This window comes from Argiope bruennichi, chromosome 7 (assembly GCF_947563725.1).
Source record: "Argiope bruennichi chromosome 7, qqArgBrue1.1, whole genome shotgun sequence".
Taxonomy (NCBI): Eukaryota; Metazoa; Arthropoda; class Arachnida; order Araneae; family Araneidae; genus Argiope; species Argiope bruennichi.
In genome coordinates, this window is record NC_079157.1 from 16,863,397 (window position 1) to 16,890,756 (window position 27,360).

The following is a 27,360-nucleotide window of genomic DNA, read 5'->3' on the forward strand; positions in this document are numbered from 1 at the left end:
AGATTTCAATTATATTTAATCAAGTTTCACATTGAATTGAAAGTCCCGTTTGGAATATATAAACTTACATAAATCTATAATCGGTACAGAAATAAAGATAATATGTAGAAGATAATAATTTTTTTTATAAATTTTCCGTTTATTATTTATTGGAAATTTCCTCGATCATTACTTATGTCTAATAATTTTCTCAATCTTTCAAACTCAGTTAAGCATATTTACTGACGCATTTTCCTTCAATCTTGTAAAAATTATGTTGTCTTTTGTAAAGATGTATCTTTTCAATTTCATCCTTTTTAATGATATCATCTTAATTACTTTTTCGTTAGAATCTAGAAGTTTCGAGTAATCTATAATGATTCAATTTAAAATGACTCCAAAAATAAAATAATAAGTCGAGTTTTCTTTATAGCAGCAACAATTTTGCTGTAACTTTTAGTAATCATTTAAAAAAAACTGTGCGTGTGTTCTAGAAGTTGTTTTTGTTCTTTAAAAGGCAGACAAATAAAACATTCATTATTTTAAATTTTGTTTCAATTATTCTAGTATCAATGGTCAAATAAATAAACAAAGATAGCATGATAAAGCCAGCAATCAGATGTTCATCAAAATTTCAGGGATTGAAACTAGAAAATCTGATTTAATTTCCATATATAATCCCTTTTTTGAAGATATAAAAGGGTAACAGAAATACTCATTTACAATACTTTTTATATTACATTTATGGCCACAAGTCAAAGATTCATGATAAAGATAAGAATCCTATATTTATCAAATCATCTAGACACATCTAGAACTAAAGATAGAAATCTCGTTTAGTTTCTGTATAAAATCGATGTTTTCAAAAAATTAAGGGGAGCAGAAAAAGATATTTTTTTCTTTAGAATTTATGATCAAAATCACAAGTTGTGGATTCATGATAAAACTAAGAATTATGTATCTATCAAACCATCTAGGCACATCTAGAACTAAAGGTAGAAATCTCATTTAGTTCATCACTGTTTTCCCTGTCCTGTTTTCAATCCCTGTTTTCAATACATTAAGCGGAACAGAAATAGATATTTTTTCTTTAGAATTTATGGCCAAAATCACAAGCTGTGGATTCATGATAAATTTAAGAATTCTGTATTTATCAAACTATCTGGGAACATCTAAAACTAAAGACAGAAATCTCGTTTAGTTCCCGTATAAAATCCCTGTTTTCATGACATTAAGGGGAACAGAAATAGATTTTTTTTTCTTTAGAATTTATGGCAAAAATCACAAGCTGTCAATTCATGATAAAACTAAGAGTTCTGTATTTATCAAATTATCCAGGCACATCTAGAACTAAAGGTAGAAATCTCATTTTGTTCCCGTATAAAATCAATGTCTTCAAGACATTAAGGGGAACAGAAAAAGATATTTTTTCTTTACAATTTATGGCCAAAATCACAAGCTGTGAATTCATGATAAAACTAAGAATTCTGTATTTATCAAATCATCCAGGCACATCTAGACCTAAAGGTGGAAATCTCATTTAGTTCCCGTATAAAATCCAAGTTTTCAAGACATTAAGGGAAACAGAGAAAGATATTTTTTGTTTAGAATTTATGGCCAAAATCACAAGCAGTGGATTCATAATAAATCGAAGAATCCTATATTTGTCAAAACATCTAGAACTAAAGGTACAAATCTCGTTTAGTTCCCGTATAAAATCTCTGTTTTCAAGACATTAAGGGGAACAGAAATTGATCATTTTTCTTTAGAATTTATGGTCTAAATCACAAATCAAGGTTTCATGATAACGCTAGGAATCTTATATTTATCAAAACATTTCGGAGAATCTAGGACCAAAAAAAGAAATCTGTCTGAATTCCGATATAAGTCTTCCTTCCTTGAAGGTATATAAAAACCAACAAAAGTAGACACCTCGAGTACTTTTTTAATAAAATTTCGCATTTAAATATCCTCCGCAAGTCAACTAAAGAAAATATTTTACTACTGTCTGCTTTCACAGTCAGCATAGGCAAACTGTTCTGCAGCCTTTAGAATAATGCTGATTAACAGTACAACCACAAGACTGAAATAGGTTATTTGCACTTATCCTGCCTTAGTCCATTTAATCTCAATGTAATATTTATCCTCTCCCTTCATGTCTTAAAATAATACATTGTGTATCGAAATTCACTTTGTTTCAGATTTAGAGCTACCAGAAACAGTGTTTTCAATCCTGTGTCCAGTAGCTTTTAGATCAGTTTTGGAAGTTTCAAGAATAACATAAAAAAAGAGTAAAAAAAAATAAAAATTGTGAAAAATTGGAATTTTTTCCACTTTATAAATAACAATATTAGGAATTAAACTAAACAGGAACGATATGAGGTGGAATACGTTATATCAATCTTAATTCTAGTAATGATCGTTAGTTAATAGAAAGATATTTTAAAATATAAAGTATTTAGTTGTTTATATATTTGGTAAGGAAATCACTTACAAAAGAAACTAGATGTGCAGTTCTGTGTGTGAGGATAGAACACTTTTTTAACATCGATTATAATCAATAATTTCATTTAAATCATGCTAAGTTTGAGTATTTGGTATGAATATTTGGAAACAAATTGTAATAAAAAAAAGAAAGTTCATATCATATAACATTACAAATTGTCGTTAAGTCACTGTAAGCCTTTCGTCCGTATCATCATCAAAAGTCTAGACAAAATTCTATCTGAATTTTAAAAACATTTTCAAAAATATTAGATTTGAAGTTGTGTAGTGCGTGATACTGAATATTTTTTAACATAAAATGTAAGTATCAATTTCACTTTCCTCATGCTAAGTTGTAAACATAACATTTGATAAATGCTATGTATACAACTTAGCATAACATATACACTATCATTAATGGATATTTTGAGTTAAATTGTGAAGGAAATAAAAAGCTGAAAGATCATATAAAGAACATTGCAAATTATTGTTAAATCAATGTAAGCAATTCGCTGGTATCATCAAAATTCTGTCTAGATTTTAAAGACAATTTTTTAAAAAAAACTTGATGTGCAGTTCTGAAATGTGAGATACAAACAGTTTTTTTACGTAAAATGTAAGCATTTATTTCATTTAATTCGTACTAAGTTTGCATACATAACTTTTAGTAAATCGGTACATTGAGACAAAGTGGGATGAAATATAAAATTCAAAGATCATATCATATAGCATCATATAAATTGTCGTTAAAACAATACAGGCTTTCTGTTCGTATCATCATTAAAATTCTAGTCAGTATTATGTCTAAATTTTAAAGACATTTATCAAAGAAAAACAGATATGCATTTGTTCAGTGTGAGATACAAAGCATTTTTTAACATAAAATGTAAATATTTATTTCATTTAATTCGTACTAAGTTTGCATACATAACTTTTAGTAAATCGGTACATTGAGACAAATTATGATTAAATATAAAATTTAAAGATCATATCATATAGCATTGTAAATTGTCGTTAAAACAATGCAGGCTTTTTGTTAGTATCATCATTAAAATTTTAGACAAAATTCAGTCTAGATTATAAAGACATTTTTCAAAGAAAACTAGATGTGCAGTTCTGAAATGTGAGATACAAACGGTTTTAAACATAAAATGTAAATATTTATTTCATTTAACTCATACTCATTTTGAATACATATCTTTTAATAGCTAGGTGCAACTAGACAAATTGTAATTGAAATATAAAACTCAAGGATCGTAACATATGGCAAAGTAAATTAACGTTTAAACAATACATGTTACTTGTTCGTATCATTATCAAAATTCTGTTTAGATTTTTAAGACATTTTTCAAAAAAAAAAAAAAAAAAAAGAACTAAATGTGCAATTGTGCAGTGTGAGATCCAAAAACTTTTTTTAACATAAAATGTTAGTATTTATTTCATTTAACTCATACTAATTTTGCGTACATAACTTTTAGTAAATGGGTACAACTAGACAAATTGTAATTGAAATATAAAACTGAATCATTATAGCATAGAGAAATCTAAATTGTCGTTTGTATTTGGTTCATATCATCATCAAAATTCTATTCAAATTTCTGTCTGGATTTTAAAAACATTTTTCAATGAAAACTAGATGTGCAACTGTGCAGGGTCCGATCCACACACCTTTTTAAGCTTGCGTCATACATAACTTTTAGTAAATGAGTAACATTGAGACAAGTTGTGATGGAAATTTAAAAAATTGAAGTATTCTATGACAGAGAATCGTAAATTTTCGTTAAAGTTGTGCAAGCCTTTCGTTATATCATCATCAAAATTCTGTCTACAGTTAAAGGAATTTTAAAAAAGGTTTCATTTCAACAATCAATTTTGTTCTTATCTTTGTATCAGATTGCAATGAATTGTGTGCTTATCATTGTATTTCCTGGATGCTCTTTGCAAGAAATAATTACAAACGATGCTGGCGACAGATTCAGAAGGAAATTTAGAAAAATTCTTATCTTAAAATCAAAATTTGAGGATGCTTCAATCGTATGTACGACAGTAATTGCTTTCACCCACCTCATTAAATTTTCCGAGCATTCGTTTGAAACAATATAATTTCTTGCTTAATGATTGCTTCATGAGCTGTCTAAGGATTCTCATTGTTAACAGAATTATTACTCTGGATTTCGTTAGAATCGCTACCACAGAATGAGAGTTAGAACTCTGTCTTTATCTTCTTAATATAAAAGCATCGTATCATCCTGTGTCATTTCCTTTGCGTTTGCTACACTTCGTTGGTTCAAGAAAATAAAACCACTGAGTACTCTTGATGAGTCACGAGTTGAAACTTTTAGAACAATGTGCACATGACTGGAGTTTAATGCTACCGTTGATTATTATCATTAGCCATATAATATGTCCCATGACGTTCATTGCACCACTCAAATATATGCATGACTTTTGGGAAATATTCAAAAACTCAAGAAAAATGGTGATGAAATATTGTGATAAGTCAAGAACATACAATCAAATCAATATTTCCGGCAATGGTATTATAATACTGTCGCCAAATACTGAGAATATACTACTATCGAGCATTGTGATTGCTCAATGGATCTATTTGGATGAACTCTTGGTGAAAGTGAATGAATCTCAAAACCAACAATAGTTATTTTATTTTTGGTATATTTTCTCATAACTGAAATAGGATTTAATCCGATTCAGTTTCTAAATAAAATATTAAAAATAAAAGCAGCCAATGAAATCTCTTCTAATAATAAAGATGGATGTGTGACTATGTCGGCTTTCTATAGGCTAGATCGTTTAGCCTATGAAATTTGACACATATACCCTTGGAAATAGGGAATGTTCATCTGAGTGCATTTTTTTTTTGAAATTTTAATTAAATATTAAGCAAAATTTTGACATTAGATATTATAACCACTCATACAGGTTTTTATGGAAAAAAGAGTCATATATACTCTATGTAATACGAAGTATACTATCCTATGTGTATGTGCTTGAATAATGAAATTAATCTATACTAATACTAAAGATGAATGTGTGTTGACATTTTACAGGCTTGCTCTACCGCTCCAAATTTGGCACATATATCCCTTGGAAATCGGAAATGTTTATCTCAGTGCATTTTTTTTTTTTTTTTTGAAATTTTAATTAAATATTAAGCAAAATTTTGACATTAGATATTATAACCACTCATACAGGTTTTTATGGAAAAAAGAGTCATATATACTCTATGTAATACGAAGTATACTATCCTATGTGTATGTGCTTGAATAATGAAATTAATCTATACTAATACTAAAGATGAATGTGTGTTGACATTTTACAGGCTTGCTCTACCGCTCCAAATTTGGCACATATATCCCTTGGAAATCGGAAATGTTTATCTCAGTGCATTTTTTTTTTTTGAAATTTTAATTAAATATTAAGCAAAATTTTGACATTAGATATTATAACCACTCATACAGGTTTTTATGGGAAAAAAAGTCATATATACTCTATGTAATACGAAGTATACTATTCTATGTGTATGTGCTTGAATAATGAAATTAATCTATACTAATACTAAAGATGAATGTGTGTTGACATTTTACAGGCTTGCTCTACCGCTCCAAATTTGGCACATATATCCCTTGGAAATCGGAAATGTTTATCTCAGTGCATTTTTTTTTTTTTTTTTGAAATTTTAATTAAATATTAAGCAAAATTTTGACATTAGATATTATAACCACTCATACAGGTTTTTATGGGAAAAAAGTCATATATACTCTATGTAATACGAAGTATACTATCCTATGTGTATGTGCTTGAATAATGAAATTAATCTATACTAATACTAAAGATGAATGTGTGTTGACATTTTACAGGCTTGCTCTACCGCTCCAAATTTGGCACATGTATACTTTAGAGGATGGAAATGCACATTGGAGATTCGCACCTTGGAACGAATCTTTTATAATTAATAAACGTGTGTCATTAAACATTGTTAATTAATTATACATGTTAATTTACTTATTTATAATTTCTCTATTTAACTTCTAATCAAAATGTAACTTAACCCTTAACTGGGAAGGTGAAATTTTAGGACTTAACTGGGAAGGTGCAGTCTACGAGACCGCATTTCATTTACTACCAAATCAAATTTTCTAATGAATGTATTGGTATGAAAAACTGCCAAGATATTTTGAAGATATTTTTCTTGATATATAGTTATGTTTTAGAAATTTTTCGAAATATATTATCACTGAAAAAAATAAATGCGTCGGAACATTCATTTTCTTCTCAAATGACATGTTACAATAAATAATTTTCTTGAAAAAACATTTTACTTTTTACTTCATAAATCATATTTATTTTTAAAGTATATGAAAGTATATAGAAGGCAATATACTGTAAAATTCAACACTTATATGAAAAATAAAAAAATTGACAATGGGTAAAATTGGCCCTTTTTTTATCGGCTTGTGTGACTTTCATAGCACGGTTTTCTAGGGCATTTCAAACATACAGGTTAAGAACTAGTATAAAAATCAACCTTTAAATTCTGTTTATCTATCTCTTCGTATATTAATATATTTTATAAATTTTTCAAAATACATTATCACTAGAAAAATTTATTATGTTTGAACATACATATCAGAATAAGTTGAATGCGAACTTTCATCGATAAGCTCTTCTGTACAGTTATCCTTATCACTAAAATCACTTTCTGCTTCATTTAAAAGAGTCTGGAGCACTGCTTCATAATAGGATCAGTAAATTGGATGATATTTCCGGGCTCAAGTTTTAGTGCCATCTGCTAAGCCTTGTTTATCACAGGGATACTAATAGGGAGATGCGGTCTTAGAGACCGGGCTGAAAGAAATAAATGAATTATTTTAAAAAGTATTTGCTGAAATCGGTTGAAAAAGTGCACGTGTATTGAAGGTCACAAAACAGGAAGCTGCAGGGTCAATCCATTCAATTGAGCTAAAAATAGAATGGGGGTGACCGAAAATTCATCACTAGTGGTCTCACAGACCGCGCGTCCCCAGTTAATGGTTAATGTTCTGTATTGTTAACTAATATGCTGATATAATTAAATTTCCATAACCTCAATTAAGTTGGAAGAAATAGAATGTCGAATAACGCCTATACACAGATGGTTTAATCAATAACTGAATGTTTTATTCATTAAGGGATCATTTAATTCACTTTCCTACATTTATTTAATTCTTCAAGACATGATAAATGGAAAGCCCTATACTGATGGATCGATATTAAACTTTTAGATTTTTTAAAGTCATTGTCGTCATTTTACAATATCTAAAATGTTAATATAATTCCATTGTCTTAAATCAAGTTAAATTAGCCATATTTTAGTGTTTTTATCATTGTTTATCATGTTCCTGTTCCACTACAAGCTGTTTTTATCCTTGATCTTTCAATAAATCTTATGCACGTCGTAAATTATTTTTTGCCGAAAAGATCATATATTATCATACTAAAGCTAGCACTATACACACCATTTCTATGCAAAAATTAATTCGCAATATCAAAATTATTGTTCTCTCTCTCTCTTTTTTTTACATTTGTATTATTTCTTTAAAATAATTCTTTTCCTTTCGAGCACCTTTTTTATATAGAATCAAATTAGTTGTAAAAAGGAAAACGTATTGGTGATGAATAGATATAATTGTTTGAACTAAACATCAGACAGATCAATAGACATTATGTTGTGCAATTTATAATATCATTTCCAGAATAACCATGGTACAATAGTCACCAGATTTCGTCTGTGCCGTCTGACTGTATGCATTGTGTATAAGCGTGTGCGTGTGTGTATATGCAATCGTGTATATTTTTATGCGTGTATGTGCGTGTTTATATCCATTTATATGTTTATGCATGTGTGCGTGTGCATATCCGTGTATATGTTTATGCATGTGTGTGTGGGTGTCGTACCCAAAATATATGTGCATATGTTTGTATACGTTTGTATGAGTGTGTCTGTGAGAGAGAGATACTGTGTGTGTGAGAGAGAGAGGGGGAAAGAGTGAGAGACAGTGAGGTGTGTGTGTGAGAGAGGGTGAGAGAGAGAGAGAGAGAGAGAAAGAGACAGTGTATGTTTATGTTTGCTTGTGTGCGTGGATATGTGTAACCTTGTATTTGTGTATGCGTGTGTGTGTGAGAGAGAGAGAGTGTATTTGTTTGTATGTGTAACCTTGTATCAACCAAATCAGTCACTAAAACCGACTAATTTATGAAATTTGAATATCACTCCTCTATAAAAAAAATAAATAAAAATAAACTTTCATATTTAACATTGTCAGTCACAAATGTTAGTGCCACCTGTATCATTTTGGCTAATACTGCACTAGAAGGAAAAAAACTGTTTGAAATAAGGACCAAATGAAAAAAAAATAAGTGTCCTTATCCGAAATATTTTTTTAATAAATTTTCTTTATCAGTTCAAGACTTTGTATACATCCTGCATATTAATTTCTCATGGATTGAACCGTTTGTACAGAAGATGGCGTTGTGTTTTGCCTAATACTTCCTGTGAATGTATCTCTAAGCATCTATACCTCAATTATGACCACTTGTACATATCCTTTAAACATTTTACCTTTCCATTTATACAACTCAAAGCAAGTCTATGACCTTCAACGTTTCGATATTAAAAATAATTAGGAATAAATTTAAAAGATTTGCCATAATTGTGTATAAAATCTCATGCAATTAATTATGATCAAAAGCTTTTCTTTAAATAATTGATTAGAGCTTTTGATAAAAGTTTTATTATATCTAATATCAATGATACTAGATATAATAAAACTTGCGCATAATGAAAGAATAAAGCTGTTTTTTTTTTATTTCAGACCATAATTTTTTTAAATTCAAGTATTTTTATATTGCTTATCAGAAAGAAAAAAAACTATTTTTCCCTATTTTTTAGATTTAAAAGTTAAGAAATATGTAAAATATACAGCATCATATTATATGTTATTGTAAAATATATATTATATGTTATTGAATTTAATAAAATTTGAAACTTTATAACTGCAAAATAAGAATTGAATAGCAATGCAAATTAATCTGATGTAAAAATGAAATTTGGAAATATCAAGCATTTTTTGTTGTTGTTGTTGTGATTCTAAGTCATTTTCCTAAAGATTAACTTTTTTAATTTATTTCTTTTTCGAAACAATTGTTAATGACATTGATATCTTAGATTTTATCGACAATTCTCCAGAGTTTTTATAAAGTAACATTGGGTTATCAATTTTTACACAAACATATTTGAAGGTTGATAAATGAATAACTCGGGAAAATATTTGGAAATCTTTACCTTAATCAATAAAAAATAAGCAAACTTTTAGCATTTTTTAATCGAAAATTTCCGGTAAATTATTAAAATTCAAAAATTTTTCTTTTCATCAATTACAATTTAAGTTACTGCACGTGATAAGTTGTTATACAATTTTTTTCATCAAATTTGTCAAATCCTTGAAATATATTTATGAATAATATTATACAACAGTTTTCATTGTTTCGGCAAAATTAAAGATGTTTTCAGAGTTATTCGTAAATATTTTTTTATGTATGTACAAAATTAAACATTTTATATTTAATATGAAATAAATATTTTATTTTATTTTTATAAATATTTTATTTTATTTTCTTTATCTTTAGAAATAAGATCTTTATAAAGAAGATTATCTTTTATAAATATTTTATCTAAATATTTTATTTTGTTTTTTCTCTGTCTTTGAAATTGAAGGAATGAGATTAATATTCGTTTTCTTCATCTTCTTTAGTAGAGTCGTATAATGATTTAATTTTTTTTTTATTTCATCAAATATATTATGGAACCTAAATTTGAAGATGCTTACTTAATAAATTCTGTTTATTAAATGTTTATTCTTGTTTTCTTAAATATAAAAGAAAACGAAACGAAATAGTTTCGGAATCGCAACTAAAAATTATTTCTTATTCAAACTAAAACCAAAAAAGGAACAGGAAAAACATCATAGTATTTAGAGAGCGCAAATGCAGCTACTTCTAAAACACAGATGAATTGAGACAAAAGTAATAAAAATCAAGTTAATAGGAAAATCAAATAAACCAAATAAAAAAAGAATCCGGCCTGAAGACATTTTCAAGGGTCACCTTCAGGCAGGGATTCAAAAAAAGAGATTTTTTTCTGTGAAGGAATACAGACTAGGCAGTCTAATGATGATTCCTCAAGACCTGAAAATCCCCTGAAATTAGGACCAAGAGATATACCATTTTAACAAAAAAGAAAATGCAAAACAATAAATTAGAAGAATAAATCCACTAATAAGCAAAAATACAATAAGAAAAATAATAATAATAACAAATATATATATATACAGGGTGTTTATAAAGTCCCAGACCCATTTTGAAGTTTAATAACTCGTAAAATAATAAAGATATAAACAAACTTATGGCATTTATTGATGGAATAACTCATATATTTTCCTTTTCAGGTTTGAATATTTTTACTTTTGTAAATATCGTCTGCACATGTGGTTAATTTCAGATAATTTCATTTTCCAGTCTAAATATCTGTACTTTTCTAAATATTGTCTGCTGATTAATTGCATTTTTCTCTCTTTTGTTTTTGGCAACTATTGCAATATTATGTTTACTTTTGATGTGTTTGTTCTATGTAGTACTTTTGTATGTGATGTTTTATTCGAGCGGATATTAAGGAGAATGCATACACCACAAGAGAAAGCACAGATTTTATGGTGGTTCATAGGAATGAAATCGATAGTGCAAGAACAGAGAAATTTCAGAAGAATTTACCAAAAAGATCCTCCATCCAAAAACAGCATCTTGCGGTGGAAAAAGAATTTTCTAGAAATTGGAAGTATCGAAGATAAGAAACGTTCCAGACGTCCTTGCACAAGTGATTTTGATGTTGAGCGTGTCAAAGAGACATTTTTACACAATCCTAGAATATCTGTGAGATCAGCGGCAACAGAATTGGATATGCCAATTTCGACGGTGTACAAGGTTATTAAGAAAAAATTAAGACTGCATGCATACAAAGTTCAAATTGTTCAAGTTTTGGAACCGAACGATAGGCCTAGGAGGATGGCCTTTGCAACAGATATGCTAAGGAGGATAGAAGATGCTGCTGATTTTCTGAAGAGCATAATGTTCTCCGATGAAGCATCCTTTCATGTTTCTGGCATTGTTAATCGCCATAAAGTGCGCAAATGGCTCTGTGGATGCCGACATGCTTGTCGCTACCTGGCGTGAAATTGACTATCGACTTGATATTCTCCGTGCGACGAAGGGGGCACACGTGGAAGTTCATTGACAAGGGTCATGAAACTTTTTGAGTCTATTTAACCATTTATGTTATTAATTTAAATCTATCTTTATTATTTTAAGAGTTATTAAACATCAAAAAGGGTCCGGGACTTTATAAACACCCTGTATAATGTAATAAAATTGCATTAATAAAATGTTAGAATTAATTGTAAGGCTATTTAAATAAGACGGCCTCAGTTCCTATCAAAATAAAAATTTTAAAACTGTTTTAAAAAAACATGAATATAAAATAATGGATAAGAAATTTAATGGAAATTCAACAAAAACAATGCTCCAGGAAAACATGTTGGTGGCTGAACGGGTAATAGTTTAAAAAACAGGCAGATAAGAAATTCATGTATTAAAAAAAATCTTCCTTCAAAACGCCTGATATTATTACCAGTTGAAACATCGCCATTAAACTGACCCGATATTTGCCAAGAACCCTTTCCTATAGTATACTTTGATAATTTCATTAACGGATAAGACTGATATTTTCTTAAAAATGGGTTTTTCGAACTCAGAGAGATCTAAAAAGTGAAGATCGTTAAAACCTCGAGTTCGAATTTTTTCACAATTACTGTACTTTCTGTATACTACGTATCTGAGAAAGTACTAATATGCAACCTATAAATATTGTATCTTAACTCAAACATCATTATTTTAGATCTGAAATAACAGTCCATGCCATTACGAGAAATAATGGCATAATTCATAATAATTTCGAATTTTGCAGCACGTGTCTGTTAGTGTTAATATATATGAGTAATGATGAGTCCAATCAGCCTCGTTCTGTAAAGAAAACGCATTAAAACTCCATTACAAGTAATCTTCATCTCTTCATGGAATTCAGATCTTATCAGAGCAAATGATAACCATTGCTACATTTTTACGCGTAAGCAATTACCGCAAATAAAGTATTAATCACATAATGTCTCTCAGTACCTGATATTTTTCCTTATTTCACAAATGCATATTTTTTTTCATTGAGTAGCTGAGTGTGTCTTGTTTTTATCCTTATCTTATAAAGCAAACACAAATTCAAATTTAACTTAAAAATCAAAAAGGTATCGTTAAGAAATTAGTTTTGTACGTTTTTAAAAAGTAACTCTCAGTATCCTTATATCACGTAGCAAGGTCTGAATGATAGGAAATCTAACATTTTCAGAAACAAATGGCACGTTTCTAAAACTCTTTATATAAAAATTGAATAAATAAATCGTTGCTAATCGTTTTAACATTTGAAAGTAAAAGTGTGTTACTTAAAAATAAAAGAGTTTTAAAAACGTTTTTATTTACAATAAAATAATTTTATGCAATGAAACTTAGTGAAATTTTTGAAACAATAAGTTAAAAAGTATAATTTAAATAATGCTTTTGTTCATGAAAGTATTCCATTTCAATCGAAACTATTCTAAGGAGCTTTTGTTCTACAAAGTAATGGAATTTCCCAAACACTTGAATACTTTCCTGAAGATTTATTATTATTTATTCTATAAAATTCTATGTGTACTCGAATATTTTTAATAATTCTAATTTTTAACAATTAATTGTAAAGGAAATTTAAATAATGCTTTTGTTCATGAAAGTATTCCATTTCAATCAAAACTATTCTAAGTTGCTTGTATTCTACAAAATATTGGGATTTCCCAAATAATTGAATACTCTCGTGAATATTTATTATTATTTATTCTGTAAATTCTATGTGTACTCGAATATTTTTAATAATTCTAATTTATAACAATTAGTTCTAAAGGAAATTTAAATAATGCTTTTACTCATGAAAGTATTTTTTTTTTCAATCAAAACTATTCTAAGGTGCTTGTCTTCTACAAAATAATGGGATTTTCCAAATAATTGAATACTCTCGTGAATATTTATTATTATTTATTCTGTAAATTCTATGTGTACTCGAATATTTTTAATAATTCTAATTTATAACAATTAGTTCTAAAGGAAATTTAAATAATGCTTTTGTTCATGAAAGTATTCCTTTTCAATCAAAACTATTCTAAGGTGCTTGTCTTCTACAAAATAATGGGATTTCACAAACATTTGAATACTTTCATGGAGATTTATTATTTTTTATCTGTAAAATTCTATGTGTACTCAAATATCTTTAATAATTCTAATTTTTAACAATTAGTTGTAAAGGAAATTTAAATAATACTATTCTTCATGGCAGTATTAATTTTCAATCAAAATTATTCTAAGGTGCTTGTCTTCTACAAAATAATGGGATTTCACAAACATTTTAATACTTCTAAGAAGATTTATTATTATTTATCGGTAAAATTCTATGTATACTCAAATATTTTTAATAACTCTAATTTTTAATCTTTACAGACAGACGATATTTCAAGATATTTAATGTTTGAGCTTTGAAAAGAAGTTACTGTAGTCAGAATATCAAATATGATTTTTCAGCAAAAACAGGAAAGAAAAATGAAACCGGAGATATGTATATTTATATAGTATAAAATAGCAAAATGATATCTGGTTAGATATTTGACTATTATTATTTTCAAATTCGTGAAAAGTTAGTGCTTATAAAAGCTTGAATCATAATCTGATTATTAACTATCAAACTTAAAAATATTTATTTAATATTAGCTATAAAGTAAGAATTTTTTTCTTTTTCATTTTTGAAAATCACTTATTCGAAATTGAAAAGTAACATTATAAAAACAGAATTTTTTTCGGTCCTCGAATTCTGACTAACGAAAAGCACTTATAAGCATTTTTTGACAATTATGGAGGTTTTTTTTATCTGTAAAGAATTTTCCTAAAAATTATGCGTACAATTGATGTGAAATTACTGCCATTATTTATTCTCGTAATATGTAATTAAGTGCAATTCGAAAACTTTTGTTCAATTTTTTTTAATGAAAATTGTTTTTCCGAATCATAACTTTTTTTGAAAATGTTATCCTGGCATAATTAATTTGTTTCAACATTTAACCCTTTTAAAATATCTTGCAAATAGTGTGACACCAAAACTAATTAGAAATGGGCACGAGTGCCATTTTCAACATGTAATGTTCCATTGTACGCAGCTCTTAGTTTTATGTTGTTTCACCAGAATAATTAAAAATAATGCATTTGGTAAATTACATTGTATTTGGTTTTTCTATTACTTATTTCATGTGTAATTAATATATTTTAAATTTTGAAATAACTAATAATAAATAATTTTACAAAAGTTTTTATTTACTTGTGAAATTATTTGTATTTATTATTTTTTCTATTGAATAAGTCAGTGTAATGTCATTGCTTGTATCGGGCTATGGTAAATATGTTTGCACACTTAATATAAATAATATCTACAACAACAAAATTTTTAAAAAAACTACTTTTTTGGTCATAAATGAGTTTTTTTTTTTTTCTCTAATTATAGCGTAAAGTGTAAATTTTGAAAGAAAACGGCTTGTGCCCGTTAAATTGTTAAGAACTCGTTTTATAGGTCTCTTCTATGTCTTCAGCCTTTAATATAAACATTCTCTCTAAGATTAATAGATTTTTTAAGTGGAAAATCGGTGTTAAAATCTCTACCCCCCCCCCCCTTCCTAATGAAACTGAGTGGACAGTTAACTTTTTTTTGTATTTTGCTATTTGTTATTGCAATGGGACTAATTTAAAAGAGAATATTTTTCACGCAACTTCGCAGACTATTATTAATGCTTATTTTCAAATTAACATGACGCAACTTAAGGACAATATTCAGTTTATAAACATCACCACGTTAAAAAGGCTGACAATGAAAAACGATGGCGTAATAGACATTTTTTCTACTATCTTAAATTATTCGACCTTGAGTGTTAATCTTTTATTTCAAAAAAAAGTAGCTCCATTATCCTGCATATTTTAGCATTTATCTCTTAATTACATCCGTTGTCAGATACGAATAGTGAAGTTATCATTATTTTTGCGACGTTATTTTTTTTTTCAGAAATGGAGTAATTTTGTCCGTCCCCAAACACTGAATTTGACGATTAGATTGACATTGACGAACTCTTGAACTTGACATTGCACAAAATCGAAACTCTGCGCAGTCCCTGAAGAAGAGTTTTGATCTGTAAAAAGGTCAATGAATTTAATTAGACCATACAGATCATTCGTAATTTGCCACTCATTTTAACCACTTCTTATTATTGTTATCGGAGTATTGTACCTGCTGTAACAGTAAACGATTAGGATTTTCCTTTTCTGTTTTAAAAACTCTGTGGGAGTGGTATCCTTAAAACTTTCTGGCATATTCTCGAATAAATTTTTCATTCCAGAGAACGCCTTGCATGGTATTGGCGTACAATATTTAGGAAATATTGAGTTTTGATGTGAATTTAGCATTTTTACTGAATCTGTTAGATAATTCTTGGAGAGATTTTTGGGGATTAAACCCTGACATACGTTAATAGTATCCAAAAACAGAAATTGTATTTTAGACTCTTTTTTCTCAACCGATCGAAAAGAATTTGACACAAAACTGCACTTGTTGTTATAAAATATCATACCAAATCAGATATATATTTAGGTCATTGCATTTTTGAATTATCGCGCTTACTTATTTCTGAAAGTACGGACCGATAGACAGTCAGCCCGCAGTTGGAGTTTTCTCAAAATTTCACACATGTCAACACTACAGACGTTAAATTTGTGCACCGAATTTTGTCTATCTAGTTCTGTTCATTTAGTAATTGTAGAGTTAACTTTTACACAAATAGCTGGACAGACGGACTTCCTCTCAACAGATTTTAATCAAAATTAGATCAAAATTTGCAAATGTAGTGTAAATACCATATACCAAATTTTAACCGTCTAGCTCACACCATTTTTGAGTTATCCTTGTCCCATATAGGCCGGCAAAAATTTTTCAAAAATGTCCGTCTGTCAAAAATGCCGTCTGTCTGTTCTATCTACCAAAAATGTCCATATGCCAAAAATGCCGTCTGCCTGTCCTATCTGTCTATAATGTCCGTTTGCCTCTCCTATCTGCCAAACATGTCCGTCTGCCGATAATGCCCGTCTGCCACATTTTTCAAAAATGTGTTTTTTAAATTCAGGAAGATCTGAAACATGGAGATTCTTCACAATCTCGAGTTCGAATTTTGTGACGATTTCTCTGTAGTAAGTATACGAGAGAGTAAAAAGAACTTCTTTGTACCAGCAAAAAGTCTGTTTTTAAAATAACCTTGAAAATTAGCATTCATTTCGCCGATTCCGTAAATTATATATATATATATATATAACATTTTATGTGAAGCAGAATGCAGTTTGAAGACAGAGAAGATACTTTTAATTTCGTGACGTCGTTTTATTTCATTTTGAAGAAGCAGGCATATGTACAAGCGATGAGCACACAGAACGACAGAGAAAGGAATGAGGGAGAAGCTCTTGGACATTTTATCCCTGGTCTTATACAACCTATGATTTTGATAGGGAAAACATTTCTTCATAGTACTAATATATTACGAGATTTCGATAGGGATTTTCGTTACACGCGTAGACAAGGTAGGGGAAACACAGGGAGATTTTAAAAAAGAATTTGCCTGATCAGCGGTATTTTATCTCTTCACGCGCAGTGTGGGAAAGTTAGATTTTAGCTGATTCAACAAGTTAACAAAGCTTCTCTTGAATTAATTAAGTAGAGACAGTGGAATTGGATCACGAAATAAGAGAATATTTTAGAATGAAGTTACTATGGGCTAAATTAAGATAAAATCGTGAAAATTAATTAAATTGAAATTAGAGTTAAAATATCATTACATATATATATATTATGCGCAGATATCAATAAAATATTCGGAAGCTCATCATTAATTAACTTTTCGAAAATTAATTAATGATTTCACAACTTTTTATTAATACCTTGATAAGTTACGTGTTCACATAATAAAAAAAACGGTTTTAAGCAGTTTTAAGTCTGTCAGCTTTAAACAAGCATACATAAAATTATTTCCATTGTATATTTATAGAACTCTGTATCAGAATATTTAAAGCATTGAATATTTAATAAATTATTTTTATTTATTATTTATATTTGGTCAATAGTATATCTAGGGCACTCTATGCAACGAAAAATAACATGAATTTTTTTACAGATTTTCAAGTTAAATAATATTTATTATTTTTTAAACTTTCATGATAAATATACTAAAATAACAAAGAGTTTACTGTAATTTTACACATTTTTCTCAATTATCATACTGATTTTCGAGTGATTTTATTCATATTTTGTAATAACGTATTTGCGTATTATACAATACAACATGGTGTGATTTGCTTTATAAAAAAGGAAGAATACTTTAAGAAAAAATATTTTGCCAGGAAACTTGACCATCATACCAGAAGTTTCTCATCCTTGTGTGTGAGGTACCTCCTGATGGGATGCTTTATTTTAAAAAGGAGAAATGTACCACAATGTAACAGCATACCAATGATTTCTACAGTAATTTAAAAGAAAATTATTCTAGAAAAAAATATTTTTATACTGCTACGAAATTTAAAGTCTCATTTCTGCAATTCATGTCCTTTTCAGTTGTGATTATTTTTTTTAAATTAATGCAGACGATTTTAAAGTTAGAAAATTTATAGGTACTCCTTTTCTAAACAATTTTTTAAAGTTACTTTTCTTTTATTGTATCAAATTTCTTTTTTAATTTAATATATGAATTTTCCAAATGACTTACTTAGATTTATGATTTTGACTTACGATGTCTAAATGAAAACATAAGTCTACCGTTTAAATTCAGATGAATATTAGGAAAGCACAGCGTTCTCAGCAAATGATTTTTTTCTGGTGAAAAGCAAGAATGCAAGAAAAGCAAGAAGCTGTTGCCACAACATATAGGTAAAATCATAAAAAAAAGCAAACGATAAACAATTTGTATCACGAACAACTATTAATTTGGGTTGTTTCAGGCTTCTTGTTAATGATAAATTAAAAAATTAGTTGCATCAAAATGTTGTTTAAGATATTTCTAATACTAAGAATTTTAGATGAGAATTTGAAATAATATTAAAACAAATGTCAATATGAAGAAAATCAACTATTGACAGATTTAACCCTTCTTTGCATGATGATGGAAATTTCCATCATAATATTTAATGAACAAAAAAATGTACTCAAAAAAAATGTACTGTAAATTGGTTGTTGCTTTCAACTTTTTTCAAGCCTATTGCCTAATAAGGAACGCAGCTGTCAAAAAAATCAAATGTCACAATCATTATAGCGGGTTTGAACTTGTCATTCCGCTATTTATTGTGGTTGGAAGAAACTCGCGATTTCTTGAATATTTTTTATAACTAATTTGAGATTTTTTTGCTAGTAAAAGCGATAATGAGTGGAGAAATTTTGACATCGAAGATTTTGTACTTTTAACATATAAATTTACATGATGATGGATATTTCCATCATATTTTTTTTAAAATTATTTTATATTATATTTATACTAGGATTTTTTTTAACATTTTTCCTTTATTTTAGAGCATGAATTATATCACCCTCATTTATTTCACAAAAAAAGAGAATAAATCATGCAAAGTAGGGTTAATGATTATCAATTTTTCAATTTAATTTTGACTAAAACATTCCAATCGATGAATGGATTTTGTATATTATAATATTTCAATCGCAAGTAGCTGTTAGGGTGAAAATATTATAAATGAAGGGATTTTAACGCCAGATATACCAACAAGTAAGAAAAACAAACTTACCCAATTCAAATCACTATATTGGAATGGTTTAATGGTATTTGTTTTGAAAATATTGTCCATGAAAGATTGACTTCTGTCCTTTTCTCTAATATGGTACAAGTGATCAATGCCGCGTAAACGCGTGCTATAGAATAACTCCAACTGAAATTAGTTATTCAAATTGCACAAAAGTCCACGTGATGTTAAGAAGTAAGAAATTTTAGTGTTTTCTCGCCTTACTCGAATAAACTTTTGGCACGTGAATGGAGTGTACCATAACCATACATTGAGATTCAAGGCGAAATTTGTTTTTCTACTTGATAAGTTGAAAAGTGAGAATCTGTCGCTGAAGAAAGGAAGTGGAAAGTAAAACAAGGTCAGCTGAAAGGCCTTGACTCTTTAAACCACTAGTTGAGTGATATGTCAAAGAATTGCCGGTTTTGTGTTGGGCATTTAAGCACACTGAATTACAGAATAAAAATCACTGTCTTTGTATCAACAAGAATTAAGAAACAAAACTCAAGTTAGCCCCTTTAGATCTTGTACTTTGTCAAGCTGAGATTGGTCCTGTTTGTACATTAGTTTGCATGGATTAGCTTGCATTTGTTAGTACATTACATTGCATGGATCATTATGATCCATGCAATCGAAGCAAGAGGCCCTATGTTTTGGGGAACATTTCTTTAATGATCACATTTCACACAAAACAAACACAAACACGAAAGATAAGACTGGAATTAACAGAAAAACATCACATCCCATTACTTACAATCGCATAATAGATGGGATCATACCGATGGGATAGAGGAAGTATAGTAATCTTTAAAAAATTCAAACTCTAAATTTCGACGACCCTCCACGTTTTGGACCTCCCTAAGTTCGATAAACACATTTTCAGAAAAGTCCTCTTTCTTCACCCGCCTGACTGTCTGACACAAATAAATCAAAAACGCTTTGAGCTAGACAGTTGAAATTTTGTATACGATCTTTACATTAAATTTTCCTATTTCTATCAAATTTTATGTAAAATCTTTTCTTAGGAAGTCTGTCTGTTTGAATATAAGTTAACACAATAATTATAAAACGAAGAGAGCTAGATAGATAAAAATCGGTGCAGAGATTTAACATCTATAATGTAAGAACCGATCAAATTTTGAGCCAAATCAGTCTCAAGTACTGTATCAGTTTGTAATTTCAAAAAATTCAAAAACGGATTGACTTAAATATTTCAAATTTAGTATGAGATTTTGTGACTACGACTTCAGTTTTGTGTCAAATTTTCGTTTCAGTTGGTTGAGAAAAACGTGTCTAAAACACAAATTCGATTTTTGGACATAATTAAACGCATGCCAGGGATAAATCACCAAATAAACTCGCCAAACATAATACTATAATTTCAATAAAAACGCTAAATTCACGCCAAAAGTTAATATTTCGTAACTATTGTGCGCCAGTGTCATGTAAGGCGTTCTCTGGCATGATAAGTTCATGAGAAAGTGTGCGAAAAATTTTGGGAACATTACTCCTGCTGACTCATTATTAAAAATAGTGTTGCATTTTTTAGAAGTGGAAATATTTAATTTTGCAAAAAGGTAAGTTTTATATGGCCCTGCAAAGATGAAAGAACAAAATGAGAGTGGCCTCAAATGCATTCGCGTATTACGATTGCAATATTGTGAAAATATTTATGAAAAAAGTAGATATGTTCTCTTTTGGATATAAAGCTCCTCAAATATCATTCTGTACATAGGTAGAATTTATTTGGCAATAATTATTATTACATCAAAATAATTTCAAATATTAATTTCCTAATCTTTCTACTCTTGTATTATAGGTATCAATATAAAATAAAAAATGCAATGATATAAAAATTTGAATAGGTGTTTAGCTCTCAATTATAATGAAAGCACTGGTCTCAAACAATGAGATTTTAGTCAGCATACTATGTAGGTCGATTTATACAGAAATCGATTTATAAACATAAAAATTTCACATTTTTAATACCAAGAGTAAAAAAATCATTGCGAATCGAATTTGAGATTTAATAAAATGACCATAATAACCAAAAAACGCAAAATTTTATTTTATTGATTATCTTTAAATAAATATTTTCACTCATAAAATTAAAATTTTTAATAGTTAAATGTGTGTGTGTGTTTTTTTAATATTTATCAATTGTTTTTCACAAAAACACTTGCATGAATTTTAAATCGGCAATTGTTTGTTTGTCTGATATCAAACTTTGTGGATTTTTTTTTTACGTGAAATCATCTACACACACTTTGAATACTTTATAAGTGTTGATATAATTTTGCAAAATTACGAAACTGCATCTGTCATATCGATAGAGAGATTGATAAAGATATCGATGTAGCTTCCCGATCGAATAATTTTAATGGGTTCTCCCATGGGAGAACATGGCAGTTATATTTGGAAATCGACAAAATATTGAAATAATCAACTGTAGGAAGATGTTAACTTTCCTTTTCTTAAATATAAGAGCACAATGGGTATCTTCCCCCTCATCTGTGCGTCCCGGGTTCGAATCCCGGTTCGGGCGTAGTTATTTTTCACCTGTGTTTTATCTGTGAGGTGTGTGAATGTAAAAAGGGGTTGTGCAAGCGAATGTGTGAGTTTCATCTTCCTATGAGCTAGAAGTCAGACTTCTGCCCTCGGGTGCTCTGGGGTCTTTACTCTAAGAAGCTACTGCGCCCCCTTTCCGTGGCAACGCGAACACGACATCAACGTCATCATCAGAGCACGATGGGTGGGAAAGAGAACATTCCCACTTTTACTTTCTTATATACGTAGTATAAAGAAAGGATTATGATCGAAAATCTAGAAACCAAAAATTCGAACTTGAGAGTTTGACGAATCTGTATGTTTTTTACCTTCCTGAGGTCGAAAAACAAGATTATGGAAAATGGCTATCAGTCCATCCATTTGTCGATCAAAGACAAAGAAGCTCAAAACCGATTAGAGACAGAAGAATGAAATTTGGTAAGTGATCTTTAGACCAAATCTTTAGATTTATATCAAATTTTGAGCGAAGTCCCTTCACAGGATGTTCTTCTGTCCGGCTGTTCGAATATAAGTTAACACGATAACAACAAAACGAAGAAAGCTAGATGTATAAAAATTCGGTACACAAATTAAACATATATTTTTTAGACAAGTTCAAACAGGATTTGACCGCCTGTCTTTCTGTACTTTCAGAAACGTGTAAATGCGATAAATCAAAAACAGAATTATATCAAATTTGGTATGTGATTTTATGACTGCAACTATAATTTTGAATCATATTATGGTTTCGGTTGATTGAGAACAAATGCATGCAAAGCGCAATTTTTTCTGTATCAGAGAGTATCCAAGAAAGTTCTGGAAAGACCACTTCCACTTATTTATATTAATATTAGACTTGCTGCGTTGTTTTAACCCTTTCTAGGGCCGTGGGAAGTAGGCTTCTCACCAAATTTATCAATCTCTGTATGAAATTATGTAGGTTGGCATAAGTTCTGACACATTTTTTTAGTAAGTCAGAAACTTAGATGCTTCAGTTCTTTATCTCAGACAAAATGTCGTGTCTTGATTTGTTAATTCATTATTAATTTACCAAATTAATTAATTAATCAAATTAAATTTATTTAATAAGCTAAATGAATCCCTTTTCTTATTCTAATTTCAAGCCTAAAAATATTTTAACATAATATGACTAGAAAAAAAATGGCCCTTTAAAAGATTAACAGGACCCTATACAAAATACAAGGACGTTAACCCGTTGAACACCATGACCACATACCCGTGATCACGCGATTTTCTTTTCATGGCCCACGGTATTGTATATGAGACAATACTTTCCGTATCTATCGGCCCACGATCACTCTGATTTAAATTTCTATTTGGCAACGTTTCATTTAAGTTTTTAAATAGTCCTTTATAATGAACGGTTGAATTCCGTTATAATTACGATAAATATCCCACAGAGTGTTGACCTTCAAAATGCGCTTTCGGTTCTGAGTTTTTTTTTTTTTTTTTTTCCAAATTGTTTTTTATATTTAAAAATGTAATTAACTGCACACATTGGCTCTTTCGAGAGGATTAAACATTTAAAGACCATGCTTTTTTTCGCTCTGGGTTTTTGTTTATAAATTGGACTAAGTGGGGAAAAAATGGAATGCTTATTGGTTTACGTAGGAATAGATTTGTCGTTTGCAGTCTCTTACGTAGGAATAGATTTGTCGTTTGCAGTCTCGGGTTCACTACGTGACGTTAATATATTCTATTATTTTGTATGTTTTTATCAGTCTTTTTTTTTTTTTTTTTTTTTGCCATGACGAAAAGAATGAAATACTTAATAATCGAATCGTAGGGCATTTGACCTTCATATGAGGGTATTAGTTTCTGTTCAGCATTTCTAGATTTGATAGATTTATTGCTATAAACAAAGGGTTTTCTAAAAATGCGCACGTGATTTAAGACACTCCGGCGTTCCTGTTGATTGTTTTGGTTTTTTTTCGTGAGAAAGTGCGTTCAGATGACTTGCTGGGGGTGAGAGTGAAATATTATACAACTTTTATATCCATAACTTTGTTCCCATGCCAGTAGTATTTGTTTTCGTGGGTATAGTTAAAAGTTGAGTGTTTTGCGTTTTTCACTCATTTCTATTAAAATTATAGTGGCCGCGGTGGCCTGTTGGTAAGGTCTCAGCTTGTGGGCCGTAGGATTTCAGTTTCGAGACCTGATTCCACCGAAGAACCGTCGTGTAAGGGGGTCTGTCGCACGTTAAATCCGTCATGCCAAACGTCCTCCCTCTGGTGTGGTGTGGTTGAGGGGGGGGTGCCAGCTCAAGTGTCGTCCTCGTCATCTGACCGCGTTTCAGAATTACGAGGTCCGTGCCAAAATAGCCCTAGTGTTGCTTTACAACAGGACGTTAATATAACTAAACTAAACTGAACTAAATTAAAATTATAGTTTATAGGCCATCACTTTATATTAATACGTATTAAGTAATAGTGTACTACATACATTACTTGTAAAATTGAAGATATTGTATTAAAATAATAATTTTATATGAGAGGCTTTTTTTTTTGTAAAAATAGGCTTTATTGTGAAAACTACATGGGCCTTTGGTGCTGCTCCACTTCGAAGCGCTCGTTCTCGTGAGAGGGCTTCGTTCTCCACGTGCGGGCCTGTCATAGGGATGCTAACATCTGCAAATATGAGAAAACAAAAAAATGAGTTCAATAAAAAAATCATTGAACTAAATATCGCGTCTCGTCGAAGGTCATTAAGGCTCATTGAAGAGTGTGCCAATTTCATTTCCCGATTATTTACGTTCCTTATCAGTCAGCGAAAAGGTAAACACTTCTAAAAAGGGAAAACGGAATTCTTGAAGCTTCCAAAATGGGAAAATAAATGATCTTCGAAAAAGTGAAGCATTGTGTGTATCCTTCATGAGAATAAACAACAAATTATATATTTTCAGATACTAGCAAATTCTTTTTTTTTTACAAAACAAAAAGTTTATTTATATTTTTGAAAAAGACATTTTTTGTTTAGCTGTCATGTTTACCTCCAGTTGATTAATAACAAATAAATATATTACTAATATTATAGAATAATGTGTAGTAGATGAACAATTATTATATATGACAAGCATATTAGAGATATTGTTCATAGGATTACAACCCGTACAGACTGGGCACATCTTCTCGTATAACAACTTGCCGCCTTCGGCGACCAGCTAGTTCGCCGAATTTAATAGTTGTTAAAAATTTAATATTTTGTGAAATTGCATCTTAATAATTTCCTCAGCAAAATACTTTCGCTTTACTAATGCAAGTGCATTAGTAAAGCGAAAGTATTTACGACATGAAATATGCACATTCATTCTGGGGTCTATTACTTAATAACTCTGATATTTCTGCTAATTATTGTTTTTAATAAATTATTTCTTAAAACATTTTATGAAATAATCAAAATATATGTCAAAATTTAGTATGTTTGCTCAACATTACTTTATCTTGCAACTTCTGAAATAGTTATTAAAAAAAGTATTTTATAAGCCAGTTTAAAGTGTAAATATTTAATTTTTTTTTTCAATTAATAATTTTAAATATTGTAGATCGTATCGTTGAATTTTTATAGATTTTAAAATCTTCTTTTCAAATTATTTTTTTAAATTGCCAAAATTTAGTAAAATTTTTATTATTATGAAAATGGTATAATTAAAAAGAATTTTTTTTTAAATTTTGAAGTGATATAAAATTTATTTTGTGCGATAATTTTTTCAAAAATTATCTCAAAAAATTTTGAAAAAATTCAGATTGATTTTTAATTAATCAAAATTGAATTAAAAATATTTAAAAGAAACTCGATCCAAAGTGTATATTTCCATTCTTCCAAAGTATAAATGTACCGAATTTGGTATTTTCGGTCAAGCGGTTTAGCCAGTACAGCGTCAACATACACACACACATATTCATCTTTACTATTGGTATAGATTAGTTGCATTATTTAAGCATGTACGTATATAATTGATAGAAATTAATACAAGAAATTCTAATTATTTTTGTCACAATTTCTACTACATAAAGAATATATGAAGCCTTTTTTTTTTTTTTTCATAAAAATTTATACATGTGGCGCACTACCTACAAATTTCAGAGTTCAACATGCTTCAGATCGTTGACCTACATCTACCAAATTTAGCATGTAGTTACTTTTTATTCTTTCTCGTATACGAAGCATACAAAAAATATTGTAATCGCCAAACGATTTGAATTCGAGATTTTGACGAATCTCCCCTTTCAGACTTCCCTGAATCCGAAAAGCGCATTTTTGGCAATATGTATGTATGTCCGTATCCATTTATCTGTCTGTTTGTGACAAAGATAACTCAAACACGTTTTGAGCTAGATTGATGAAAATTTCAATCAAATTTTGAGCAAAATTCATTCAGAGGAAGTCCGTATGTCCAGTTATTTCAATAAAAGCTAAATAAAACGAAGAGAGCTAGATGGATAAAATTTGGTACACAGATTTCACATCCATGTTGTAGACACTGAATTTTGAGCTAAATCCAACAGGGATTTAAAAGTTTGTCGGTTCGTAATTTCAAAAGCGCTTAAACGCGATAACTCAAAAACGCACGATTTAAATGCAACAAATTTGGTATGTGGTTTTGTAACTGTAATTGTAGTTTTGCATGAATCTCAACTGACTGAAACCAAAATCTCAACTGACTGATAAAACGTGTCTCAAACGCATATTCACCATTTTTAGAGAATATGCGAGAACATTTTGAGGAGATCTTTCCTACTAGTTGGCAAAGGATGTTAGCTGAAAAGAGTATTAAAAATTTCAATAAAATGTTCATTCACTAATCAGTTAACTCTTCTTTAAAATTAATTTTTTAATGGAATTAATTTTTATGGAATAATTTTTTTAATGAAATGGAATTTAAATTTAATTTAATTTAAGGAAATTTTTACTTTTCGTCTCAGTTGCTTCACAGTAAGTCGCACAAAAACCATTTTAACACAATTTTAAAATTAAAAACTTACTCAATGATATCAGTTTATATGTAAATTTTTTAACTTATTTTAATAATTTATTAAAAATATGTTAAAGAATATTTTACCTAATATTTTTCATTATTTTCACTAAGTTATGTTTTTTTTTTCTAAAGTTTAATATGTACATTTATTCAATTCTTTTTCCAATATTATAACAAAAAAAAATCAAAAGAAATATTTTTTTTCCTCGTGCAAATTCAGTAAACTAATTAAATTTACATTATTGATTTTAATAGGAGTAAAAGAATTATTCGCGAATACATTATGCATTGCATTACAAGTATTTTTT

General features: G+C 29.1%; 1 protein-coding gene across 1 annotated transcript in view; it reads right to left on the reverse strand.

Annotated features, from left to right (window-relative positions):
- LOC129976446 (alpha-tocopherol transfer protein-like) overlaps window positions 1-19,537 on the reverse strand; it is a 96,023-nt gene extending 76,486 nt beyond the window's left edge. Inside the window, exon 1 of the mRNA XM_056090025.1 lies at window positions 19,516-19,537. The gene's annotated coding sequence lies outside the window, so the exon portion shown is untranslated. The remainder of the gene's footprint in view (window positions 1-19,515) is intronic.
- Window positions 19,538-27,360: the final 7,823 nt, after the last annotated feature.